The sequence below is a fragment of the Carettochelys insculpta genome, chromosome 3 (assembly GCF_033958435.1).
Source record: "Carettochelys insculpta isolate YL-2023 chromosome 3, ASM3395843v1, whole genome shotgun sequence".
NCBI lineage: Eukaryota > Metazoa > Chordata > Testudines > Carettochelyidae > Carettochelys > Carettochelys insculpta.
The window spans coordinates 104,979,488-104,992,296 of record NC_134139.1 but is presented as its reverse complement, the minus strand read 5'-3'; the positions used below and the strand labels follow the sequence as shown (position 1 = coordinate 104,992,296).

Genomic DNA, 12,809 nt, shown 5'->3' with positions numbered 1-12,809 from the left:
ACTCATTTCTAGCTCAGAAACAAAACTACTTCAATGTCATTGTTAAACTATGTATCCCTATGGTCATACTAATTAAAAGAAATGTAAGCAAGATATTTTTAAAAAATAATTATGTCCCGAGAAAGGACATAAAAATCAATTATTAAAGTTAGAATCATGTCCACAAGAAGACAGTATAAAGCATTTGTCTAATAGGATACTACTGTTTTGAAGACAATTCAAATTCATACTCAGATAGAAATAGGAAACATTTACTATTTTAAGGTAGAAACCAAAACATTATTAAATTATAATACGCTGGAGTTTATCAATTACTTCTTTCTTTTGAGACTAGAGAAGGATACATTTAGTGACTGATTTTATCCTCTCAAGAGATCAAGGACTAGGAAAGTGGTTACTCCACTCTCAAGTTTAAAAGGAAAGGTGGGGTGGGGGAAAGGAACAACTGAAGTAACACATTAAAAAAACAAAAAGCACAATAAAAATGAACAGAGCATACCTTCTTCATAGCTAATGGCTGAAATATCTTTACTAATATCCAAAATACAAGACAAAAAAGGGCCAGGAGGCAAATTAATTTTTTCCACAGCTGATCATCTTGTTGAGCATTCTCTACAATCTAGGCTAGTTTTCTCACTGGTACTTTTGTCTGGTTGGTTGGTTTGGGTCCTATAACCCGCATAGATCCACAGGCCTGACCAAAGACCACGCTGCTTTCTACACACCACTCTTCTACTCAACAAATGATTCTTTCCACGGCAACGCAATTAAACCCAGAATAGTAATACTGTTATTTTTATCCACTGTAACCTGAAGGAAGAATTACATAACATTTGACACGGAGCCTTTAATCGGCCTGGTTTTAGAAGAGTAAATATAGGCCATTAATCATCATGAATAAGAACCAGGCTGTTCATTCACCCTGAATAATCTGATTTTCAAATAGGAAAAATTTAATCATGTTAAAGTTCAGCTATCAGACAATCCCAAAATGACTAAACACAGAGTTTTCCTTGAGCTCAAACTACTGATTAAGGTGTACTTTTATTCTGCAGTAATTGCTTTCATATCCAGCATTCTATCATCTAGAACTCTGCAATAACTGGCATTTTAACCAGAAGTAAACTTTAGTTAGGTTTCCATAAATCCAGTACAGTTATAGTAAATACAAATAAATACAGCAAATACGGTAAAAGTGTACAGTGTACAATACTACTGTTGTTGGTAAATAAAGTACTCTGCATACATTTTTGTTTGTTTCTTAATATCTAATCTTGTTTTTCTTTAGTGTTATGCACTGCTAGGTACACCTCTCTGTTATTCAGAATATCTGAATATCTGACAACCTCCCAGTCCCGAGTTTGCTGGATATGCAGGAGTTTACACTATTATTTTTCTAGCATATTGGTAGAAACCAGTTTTCCACCAACAATGACAAAACACATAATTTAGTAGTTATATTTCAGACATGATCTAATCAGGTAACCAGAAGTCTAAAACCATAGATTCTAAAAACTTCTTGTGTATCTTGATGCAGCCTTTTTCATTCTCCCTATCTAAGCGATCATCTTTAAAATATAAGTTTCAAATTCAAGATGTAGCAAAAATAATCTTCAGAACGATAATTAACATACGCTCGATCATGGTCTTTTGTGTCTATAAACAGATACTGAAGAAGCAACACACTTTGAAAATTCTGTAAAATATTCTGTCCTGAAAGATCCCAAGAGCTGTACAGTAGTCCCTCAGGATACGCAAGGGTTGCGTTCCATGCAACCCTCACATATCCCAGATTTTGGGTAAGCTGAAGGGGGACTTGGGCAGTGGGTTGGAGCCAAGGGGTTAAGCCTGGGGTGGGTTAGGGCTACAGGTGGGAGCAGGAAGGTGGAATTGAACCGGGGCATGTGGGGGTTGGAGCAGAGTCCACAAGGGGTGGTGGGCAGGGGGCTGGAGCCCGAGCCCGGTGCAGAGCTGTAGTGCGCCGGGGTCTTGAAGCCCCCCTCATGGGTTGGGACTAAGCTGGGGCTGCGGGGGGGGCAAGGGGGTTTTAGCTCCACTAGCTGCCTGTAGAAGCGGGCAGCTGTGCAACTAAAACTCTGGGAAGGCAGGGGGAAGGGGCTCTTAGCCTGTCTAGTTGCCTGCAGCTGCGGGAAGTTAGACAGGCTGACAGCCTTGCACCTTCAAGTTGTGTGAACCTCGCATTAAAGCAAGTTTTGCGCATCCTGAAGATGTGTAAAGCAAGGGTTTACTGTACAGGTTATTCTGTATAGAAAAAAATACCTGCAGACACCACAGAAAAGCAGAAGTGTGTATTGTTAAATGCTACAAGGAAATTTGAAAAGCTATAAAACTGAATATCCAGTAATAATGGGGGATTTCAACTAAGGATTTAAATATCCATTAAAAAAGTTAACCGGGGCTGCTCCAGACAGGCCTGGACCTCCAGTTAACTGGTTAGCGGGTAAGCATGCCGGTAAGACTAATGCTTACCAGTTATATTTTTACATTCCAAATTTCAACACCTCCGTATTGACTGGGAATATGTCACCTCAGGTGGGACTGCAGAGGTAAAATTTCCAGACATAATTTACGACTACTTGAAATAGCTAGTCCTGGAACCCAAGGGGAGAGGAAATTTTTCATTTAGCCCTAAATGGAGCACAGAAGCATGTGCATGGAATATATCTATTCTGAATTTGCACTCTGCATCATTTTAGCACAGAAATTTGTAAGTTGTGTCAGTAGCAGGGAACTGATACTGTCAGTATTAAGGACAGATATGAGATCAGTCTGTGGATTTAATGATGGGCAAGGGAAAGTAGAAGTTTAGGAAGTATCTCATGCGCAAGAGTGAAGGGGATGTAAAAAAGGTATAAAGGGGGTTTTAAAGGTCAAAAGGGCTGTATTCTGTTGAGGCTGCAGTCTTGGTATTTGAGTATAAGGCAAAGGCAGCTATCCCAGAGTACCCACAGAGAAAATTTACCAGGTGCTCAGCACTCGCAAACATCCAAGCTCTCCTCTATATCTAAGAGAAACTGCTGAACTCTCTTTCATATTCAAATTTGACACATTAACACGTGGTTTGAACCGGGATGCAAATTTTTCTGGGACATTATAGGGGCTCTTTGGCATACTTGGCTTAATCTAATTCTTGACTCCCCCCACCGCCCCTCTGCTCTCTGATTTGTTCACCTTGATAATTTCTTTCTGATTTGTCAACTTTGATTACTGTTTTTGGTTCTCTATGCCTTAAATATTGAGTCTGTTCTGGTATGGCTATGGTCTGAAGAAGTGGGTCTGTCCCACGAAAGCTCACTTAATAAATTATTTTGTTAGTCTTTAAAGTGCTACTTGACTGCTTTTTTATTTAGATACTACATCCCCTCACAGCAACAAAGGGTCCTGTGGCACCTTATAGATGAACAGAAAAGTTCTGAGCATGAGCTTTCGTGAGCACAGACTCACTTCGTCAGATGCTGGTCTTGGAAATCTGCAGGGCCAGGTATAAATAAGCCAGAGCTAGGGTGGAGATAAGGTCAGCTCAGTCAGCAAGGGTGAGGCTTACTACCAGCAGTTGATCTGAAGGTGTGAACACCAAGGGAGGGGAAGCTACTTTTGTATTTAGCCAGCCATTTGCAGTCTTTGTTTAAGCCTGAGCTGAGGGCGTCGAATTTGCAGATGAATTGTAGCTCAGAAATTTCTCTTTGGAGTCTGGTCCTGAAATTTTTTTGCTGTAAGATAGCTACTTTTAAGTCTGCTACTGTGTGGCCTGGGAGATTGAAGTGCTCTCCTACGGGTTTTTGTATATTGCCATTTCTGATATCTGATTTGTGTGCATTTATTCTTTTACGTAGAGACTGTCCAGTTTGTCCGATGTATATAGCAGAGGGGCATTGCTGGCACATGATGGCATAAATTATATTGGTAGATGTGCAGCTGAATGAACCCACGATGGTGTGGCTGATCTGGTTAGGTCCTGTAATGGTGTTGCTGGTATAGATATGGGGGCAGAGCTGGCAACGAGGTTTGTTGCATGGATGGGTCCCTGAGTCAGAGTGACTGTGGTGCGGTGTATAGTTGCTGGGTAGAATTTGCTTCAGGTTGGCAGGTTGTCTGTGGGCAAGGACTGGTCTGCCTCCCAAGGCCTGTGAAAGTGGGGGATCATTGTCCAGGATGGGTTGTAAATCCCTGATGATGCGCTGTAGAGGTTTTAGCTGAGGACTGTAGATGATGACTAGTGGTGTTCTGTTGGTTTCTCTCTTGGGCTTGTCCTGTAGTAAGAGGCTTTGTGGCGCACTTCTGGCTCTAGTGATCTGTTTTTTCACTTCCTCAGGTGGGTATTGCAGTTTCAAGAATGCTTGGTAGAGATCCTGTAGGTGTTTGTCTCTGTCGGAGGGGTTGGAGCAAATGCGGTTATATCTTAGTGCTTGGCTGTAGACAATGGATTGTGTGGTGTGTCTGGGATGGAAGCCGGAGGCATGAAGGTAGGCGTAGCGGTCAGTGAGTTTACGGTACAGGGTGGTATTGATGTGGCCATCGTGTATTAGCTCCGTGGTGTCCAGGAAGTGGATCTCCTGTGTGGACTGTTCCAGGCTGAGGTTGGTGTTGGGGTGAAAGTTGTTGAAGTCCCGGTGGAATTCCTCTAGAGTCTCCTTCCCATGGGTCTGGATGAAGATGTCATCAATGTAGCATAAGTAGAGATGGGGTGTTAGTGGACGAGAGCTAAGGAAGCGCTGTTCCAGGTCAGCCGTGAAAATATTGGCCTATTGAGGGGCCATGTGGGTACCCATAGCTGTGCCGCTGATTTGAAGGTATATATCGTTGCCAAATCTGAAATAGTTGTGTGTGAGGATAAAGTTACAGAGTTCAGCCATCAGATGTGCTGTAGCATCATCAGGGATACTGTTCCAGACAGCATTTATTCCATCTTTGTGTGGGATGTTGGTATAGAGAGTCTCCACATCCATGGTGGCTAGGATAGTGTTTTCTGTTAGGTCATCAATGTATTGCAGTTTTCTCAGGAAGTTAATGGTGTCTCGGAGATAGCTGGGAGTGCTGGTGGCATAGGGTCTGAGGAGAGAGTCCACATAACCAGACAGTCCTTCAGTGAGAATGCCAATGCCCGAGATGATGGGGCGTCCAGGATTTCCAGGTTTGTGGATCTTGGGTAGTAGGTACAATAGCCCCGGACGGGGCTTATATCCCCTCAGTGACTCTTAGCTGCTTATAGCCCTTCTGATCACCTCCTCCCATTCCTTTCCATTGCCTCTCTCCAGATCCAAACAGCTGTTTCCCAGAGCACATGAGGCTCCAAGCACGAGGGGAGGACCAGGGATGAGGCATGCTCGGGGGATAGGTGGAGAGAGGCAGGGCAAGGGCTTGGCATGGCATAGCATGGCATGGCAAGGGGATGGGGCAGAGCAGGGAGAGCAGGAAGAGGCAAGGTGGAGTAGGAGCACAGCCAGAGATGGAGCGTCAAGCTCTCTCAAACAACCAAAAATGCAGTCCCGTAGCACTCTAAAGACTAGCAATATCATTTATTAGGTGAGGAGCTTCCGCGAGATGGACCCACTTCTTCAGATCTGGAAAATGCTGACTGAGCACAGAAGTATGTGCACTGAGCACATCTATTCTGAATTTCCACTCTGAATCCAGATTTTCCACATCTGAAGTGGGTCTGTCCTATGAAAGCTCTTCACCTAAAAACTCATTCTGTCAGTCTTTAAAGTGCTACAAACTACTTTTTTGTTTTGCGAAGACTAACACGGCTACCTCTCTGTAACTAAGCACTCCCCTGTTAGAGGGGAAGTTGGTGCCTATGCTCATATGTGCAAAATACACCTGTTTTCAGCTGCTCATCCCTATCTTAGCGTTGTGATCTTGGTGCACCCTCCAGGCATGCCTGTTTTAAACTCCCCACACAGAGGGACATGGCTCCTCCAGATCCTCATTCACGTGTGTGTCAGGGGCTCAAGGCCGTGTGAGGAGACAGAGAAAGCAGCTGAGAAACTCTCAAAAAGGTAAATGCCCAAAGAACACTGCTCATAGGAGGATAGGGATGGGAATGGTCCCCAGATTCTGATACACATATAGGCAGCAGGAAATAGGGTGAAACACCCCCACAGGTAGTGACCCTGATCCCATGAAAGAATTAGCAAGTGTGACTCAGACAACTCCAGAAAGGTAAGCCCTTAAAGAACCTCATTCACATAACAGAATGCATGAAAGAGGGTCACGCCCAGAGCTGTCCTGTCTATAGAACGAGGTGGGGTGGCCACCCAAGACTTGCACTTTTGGGACCCCCACAGCAGCCACTTCAACTGTCCTACGGACAGAATGGGGAAGATTACTTGGAGCATCGGTGCAGGTGGTTGGAGTAGGTGGTGACAACAGCAAGGGGTTGCCTCCCACTCCCTCGCCCTCCTGCACTCACACAGCGTTAAGTGGCACTCTGCTCCACTCTGTCACGGCCCTCTGGCCTACAGAGCCCCACTTCTCCACAGCATTGGGAAGCAGCCTCTGCTCCCAGCTGCCCATGGAGAAGTGGAGCAAGCTGCTGCTCCTGCTGCATGACAAGTGTGGGGGGGTGAGGGGCATGAGTGAGGAGAGGTGACCTGCCTGCTGCTGCTGCTCCTGCTGCATGACCCCACACTCTTCCCCAGGTAATGTCCAGACAGGTTGGTGAGGGAGGGGGTAAGGGAGCAAGGTGGGATGAAGCAGATAAAGGATCACCCCTTCCTTCACTTTGCCACCTTCCTCCTCCCCCTCCCCAACCAGCCCTGTGACTGGGGCACTAGGGAACAGTTGCCCCAGGCCCTGCCCCCTTCTGTATGGCCCTAGTCATGCTCCCAGAGATGGGTGGGACACTTTGTCGTCGGAATACACACAGAGGCAGGGAAGAGGCTCAGACGCTACTGGTGGCAATGGAGACCTCCAGACCCCAGAGCAGGATAAGGGAAAGGCTCTTCCCACGCCCCCACCAAGAAAAGCCCTGCCTGAAATTGGCTCATATAAAGTAGATGGGAGAGAGCAGTTGGTTGCATCTCTGCAGATGAGTTTAGGGGCCGCCCCGCCACAACACACATACAGGAAAACATGGAGCTGACAGGCCCACCTGTTCCCATTCCCTTCACATCAAACCCCTTCCCAGTGTCCCATCCCAACTGCCATTCCACATATTTCTCATCCCCGGATCCTTCTCCAGTTGCTTCCACCTACTCTCCCACCTCAATCACCATCTGAAAATCTTGGCCGCTGAGGGAGACTTCCCCTGGGTGACTGCAAGCCCCCCAAAATCTTTCCCATCCTTGGAGTCCTCATTGCACGCAAGCCAGTACATGGTGCTGCCTAGCAGGATGGTCAGCACTGAATGGCAGGCACATCCTTCTACTGAGTCAGGGGCTAGCCACTTATGTGGTTGGGTGCAGGAAAAACCCACACTGTATGGGGCTTGCACAAATGTAAACCTCTGAGAAGTTTCTTGGGCTCTCATATAAGCACAACCCCCGCAACAGCCTTGCTGCCACGTGGTCCAATGAGGCTGAGGCTGACACCAGGCAACGCAGAAAAAAATATCAAGCGGTCAGCTAGAAGAGGTAGAGACAGAACCACAAACTCCATGTTGGGGCTATCTGTACTGGGTGATGAGCTCACAGTGCTAATAGCAAAGAAAGAAAGATATTTCTAAGCCTCTCATACAAACATGACCCCATAGACACAGCGTTCCTGGTCCCGAACTGAAATTTACAGTCTTCCTGTTACCTAATTCCTGTGCACATCTGAAGAGCAGCAGAGATTAATGTGGCCAGAACAGAGCACTGTGGGATATTATGGGGAACATACAGGTCACCTCTGGAGAATAATGAATTCAATTTTAAGACATGGACACTTCCACACTGGCCTTCATTTGGACTTTTAAATTCAAACTTGACACTACACCCTGCCGGTTTCAACAATGTTATGATACCAATATTAGTGCTTCTAAATCGAGCTAATGGCATTTACAGTGAAGACAGACACATGGTAATATTGAGCTAACTGACATAAATTCAAATTTATCACATAATGTAGACGAGGCCTAAATCCTCAGACCAATGGAACTACTAGACTATGTGGGGCACTTGTTCAAAATTGACTGATTATAGGAACAACTTTTTTGTTGTTCTAAATAGGATGTCTATATAGGACCAGACCAATGGTCCATCTAGCTCAGTTTTCCCATACTGGCCAATACCAGATGCTTCAAAAAGAATGACCAGAACAACGTAATCAACAAGAGATAGACCTGTTGTCCAGTTCCAACATCTGGCAGAGACTTAGGGATACTCAGAGTTCAGGGCTGTATACTTTCCGACCCTCTTTCACAATCACTGAGGATCATATCCTCCATTAATGTGTCCAATTCTTTGTGAAACCGATTTTAGTCTCGGCCTTTGCAACACCCACTAACAAAGAGAGCGACAGGTTGACAAATTGTGTGAAATAATATTTCCTTCTCTTTGATTTAAAACTGTTGCCTGTTGAGTTCAGTGGGTGACCCTGGCTCCCGTATTATGGAAAGGGAGTAAATAACACCTCCTTATATTCACTTTCTTTATGTTATTCATGATTTTATAGTATATTACCATATCCCCTCTTAATACCGTAGTCTCTTTTACAAGTTTTTCCTCATTTGGAAGCTGTTCCACAACCTTAATCATTTTTGTTGCCCTTCTCTCTACCTTTTCCATTTCTAATACATCTTTCTGGCAATTGGGTTGAACAGAACTACATGCAGTATTCAAGGTATGTGTACCCTGGATTTATATAGTGGCATTATGACATTATTTTTCTTATTAGTTCTTTACTAATGATGCCTTTTATCACTGTTGCTGCACACTGGGTAGATCTGAAAGGACTCCAGTATCTGTTCTCTCAATCATAACAGCTAAATTAGAACACATCGTTTTGAACATGAAGCTTCCCATTATGCATTACTTTGCCTTTATCAACACTGAATTTTATCTATTTTGTTGCCCCACCATCCAGTTCTGTGTAAGTCCTTCATATTTCTTCCCAATCTACTTTGAACTTAAGTAGCATGAGTAATTTTGTATCATCTGCAAGTAGTTATCTCAGCATTTATCTTCTTTTCCAAATGAGTGATGAAAATATTAGACAGCACTGGCCCCAGTACTGTGCAGTGGTTTCCACCCAGTGTGCCATGAGATTTTGTTAATTTCCCCTCCAAACAGCACTTTGCAGTCACTGCAGGATGGAAATTGACAAAACCACATCAGCTGGGGCTCAAGCAGCAAGGCTACCTGAGTCCTAGCAGGCCCAGAATTGGTCAATTTCCCAGCAGTGGCTCTTTGCAGAGCTGCTGCAAGGGGAAATGCCAATCCCGCAGGAGCCTGTTCTTGTCAGGAGGCAGCTAAAATGCTGCTTCCTGGCCCAAATGGGCTGGCAGGGAGCCTGCCTCCCTCTGTGCTTTGGTAAGTGGAGAGGGAGGGCAGGAGTCTGCTGGGTCTGAGTTGTGGTTTAAATGCCACATCCCAACTCCAGTGGGCTGGTGGGGATGGTTTATGAACGATCGATTCAACTAAAAAAAACCGGCGTGCTGTGGGATTGTTTGCCTCACTGAAGTCTTAGCTAGTGACTGATCCATGATGGGACCTGGGGTCTAATCCTATAACTGGTTATTTTGTTTAAGTGCCTTTGGTGAGAAACCACCTCAGAAACTTTTGTGAAGTCAAAATACATTACATCCACGTGGCCACCCTTGCCCATGTGTGTTGACGCCCACCTACCCATCAAATAATTCCAACAGATAGGAAAATCATGCCTTGCCATTCTAAAAGCCACTCTGATTCTTCCTCAACAAATTGTGTCCCTCCACGTGTCTCATAATTCACTTCTGTACTACTTTCACCCCATTTGCACCATACTGAAATAAAGTTACCAGTCTGTAACAGCCAGGTCTGTCTCTGGAGCCTTATTAAAAACGGGCTCTGCAGTACAACCTGCCTTGACAACCAGGCTTCGTTTGCTAGACTCATCAGCCCCAGTGGAAACTATGGGGGGCCCGGCGCAGGAGTTCTGGGCAGCACAGCCGTGTCCCCACAGCCCAGGTGACACCGGTGGGGTCGTCCCCCAGCGCCCCTCACCCCCGCACTGGGGCCGGGAGGACAAAGTAGGGCGGCGCTGGCTGAGTAGATTTCAGTTCCTAAACCCGCCTCCTAGGAGACCCGCAACGGCCCCTGCGACGTTCGCAGCTCCCGCCCGTGTCCGCTGACGCCCCCTCCCCAATAGTGCAGCGCCTCCACCAGCCGGGCACCCAGCGTCGATGTGAGGACTCGGAAGCGCCCGGGATGGAGCACCAGCTCTTCCCCCCGTCCCCGCCGCAAGTGCCCCGCTCCCTCCCTCTTGCCCCCCAACAAACTGCAACGCGCGCGGCGGGGTCTCTCACTCACTCGGGCCGGATCTCTTGCATCACCTCTAGCTAGGCCTGTCGCGGCCGCCCCGTTTCCCCCCGCCCGTCACTTGGTTCCTCCCTCATCCCCGCTTGGGCGGCCGCTCACGCTAGTTTCGCAGAAAACAAACAGCTGCCAAGGGAACAACGCTTCGCAAAACGCGCATGCGCCTAAAGAGAGGCGCTAAGGGAGAGAGAAAGCGAACCAGCCACGCACATCCGGGATTTCTTTGGAGGCTTTCTCAGCCCCACCCTCCACCCACAACGGAAACACACGCCACTGTTGACGCCCAAGGTAACGCGCGCGCGCGCGCGCTCAGAACTCAGGGAAGCCGTTGTGGGACAAAGGGCGCATGCGCTAATAAGGGAAGCAGTTGAGCGCACGATGAAGGCGAGACACGATGCGCATGCGCTAGACATTGGGCTGTATGATGTCAGCCAAACAGCGACTGTGGGTGGGTGGTGATGGGTGATGCATCATAGGAACGGGATCGAACGTGCGCTGCTCAACGTTCACGCCTCTGTGCCTGAACCAGCGCAAGGATCAAGCCCAGAGGAGCGGTGGTGTTGGGGGCTGGGATAACACGTAGGAGCAGGACGTGTGCAGTTAGGGGGGTTGGAATTCATATTCAAATTTTGACATTTTAACACTTGGGATGAAGAGAGACACGAATTACCTTAAGCATTACAGGGACTGCTTCTCTTCCTTTGATGCTTGTAATTATTTCAGGCAGAACACTTAAACAGTCCCCACCCCTCAACCTCCCTTTTTAAGTCATATGCACTTGATTTGTCAGTTTTTATTGCAGTTTTTTGTACCTCTGTACTTATATCAGACTGTATTGGAAATGATTGATCTGATGAAGTGGGTCTCTCCCATGAAAGCTCATCACCCAATAAATCATTTGTTAGTCTGTAAAGTGCTACGTTTCTGCTGTTGTGTTTCGTTGAAATACAGACAACATGGTGCCCTCTCTGTTCCTATTCAAACAGCAGTCAGTAGGTTTCCAATGTAGGGTGGTGTGACCAACTCCCAGGTGGCTGGGTAACCTAGTAACTAGATCACGAAGTAGGCAGGTCAAAATGGAAGACTAACTAGCCTCCTGCCGCCTCTGGTCCTGACCCAGGAACTCTGAACCACTCCCTTGCTTCCTTTTAAATTTGGAGCATGGCCCCAATAGCTCAGATTCCCCTTAATTGGGATCTCTCAGGGGATTCCCCCTTTTCCCAGAGGAATAGGGTCAGGGCTTACATGCACGCATGGCTGGCTGAGCAGGCAGACTTCGATTCCTCCACTGAACCTCCTTCTATCTCCAAAGTTGGCCCCAAAGTTAGGCAGGCTTCTGGCTTTTCTTCTGCCTCCAGGCATGGCATTGGTTGCAAGTAAAGCAGAGCAGAGCTAACTGGGCCCAGAGGATCTGTTTAACTCCTGAGATGCCAGGCCCTATTTTCTCTACTCCATTATAGATAGTGTTTATGTGATGTTTATTTATTTGTACTGCAGTGTCCAGGAAGTGGATCTCTTGTTTGGCCTAGTCCAGGCTCCTTACACCAGTATTCCACAGAAGGTTGTACTAAAAACAGTGAGGAACAGTATCCCTGATGATGCCACAACACATCTTGTGGGTGAGCTTTGTGACTTCATCCTTACAACCATTTCACACGTGGGAACAGTTTATACCTTCAAGTTACTGGAACTGCTGTGGGTACTTGCATTGCTTTAAAGTATACCAACATTTTTATGTTGAATAGTAACAAGAGAGGGAACCGTGCTAGTCTATATACTATCAAAACAAAAAGCGGTCAAGTAGCACTTTAAAGACTAGCAAAATAATTTATTAGGTGACCTTTCATGGGACAGACCCACTTCTTCAGACCATAGCCATACCAGAACAGACTCAATATTTAAGGCACAGAGAACCAAAAACAGTAATCAAGGAGGACAAATCAGAAAAAAAATGATCAAGGTGAGCAAATCAGAGAGTGGAGGGGGAAGGTCAAGAGTTAGATGAAGCCAAGTATGCAGACGAGCCCCTACAGTGACTCAGAAAATTCCTATCCCGGTTCAAACCATGTGTTAATGTGCTGAATTTGAATATAAAAGCCAGCTCGGCTGTTTCTCTTTGAATAGCGGTGCAAAAAATTTTTTTCAGTAACACACATACTTTTAAGTCATTGACAGAATGCCCCATTCCATTAAAATGTTGACTAACTGGTTTGTGGATCTGGAGTGTTTTGGTGTCTGCTTTGTGCCCATTGACCCTTTGTCTAAGGGAGTTAGAAGTCTGTCCAATATCCAAAGCATTTGGGCATTGTTGGCACATGATGGCATATACGATGTTAGTAGAGGAACATCAGA

The 12,809-nt window shown here is 46.1% G+C and overlaps 1 protein-coding gene across 4 annotated transcripts in view; it reads right to left on the bottom strand.

The window, feature by feature from the left end:
• The window catches only part of AHI1 (Abelson helper integration site 1), a 191,714-nt gene extending 181,137 nt beyond the window's left edge, over nt 1–10,577 (bottom strand). For 3 of the 4 annotated variants that reach the window (XR_012645037.1, XM_074990512.1, XM_074990515.1), the window contains exon 1: nt 10,452–10,577. The gene's annotated coding sequence lies outside the window, so the exon portion shown is untranslated. The remainder of the gene's footprint in view (nt 1–10,451) is intronic. The other variant, XM_074990513.1, reaches the window with a different exon arrangement.
• Between the last annotated feature and the right edge of the window lie 2,232 nt (nt 10,578–12,809).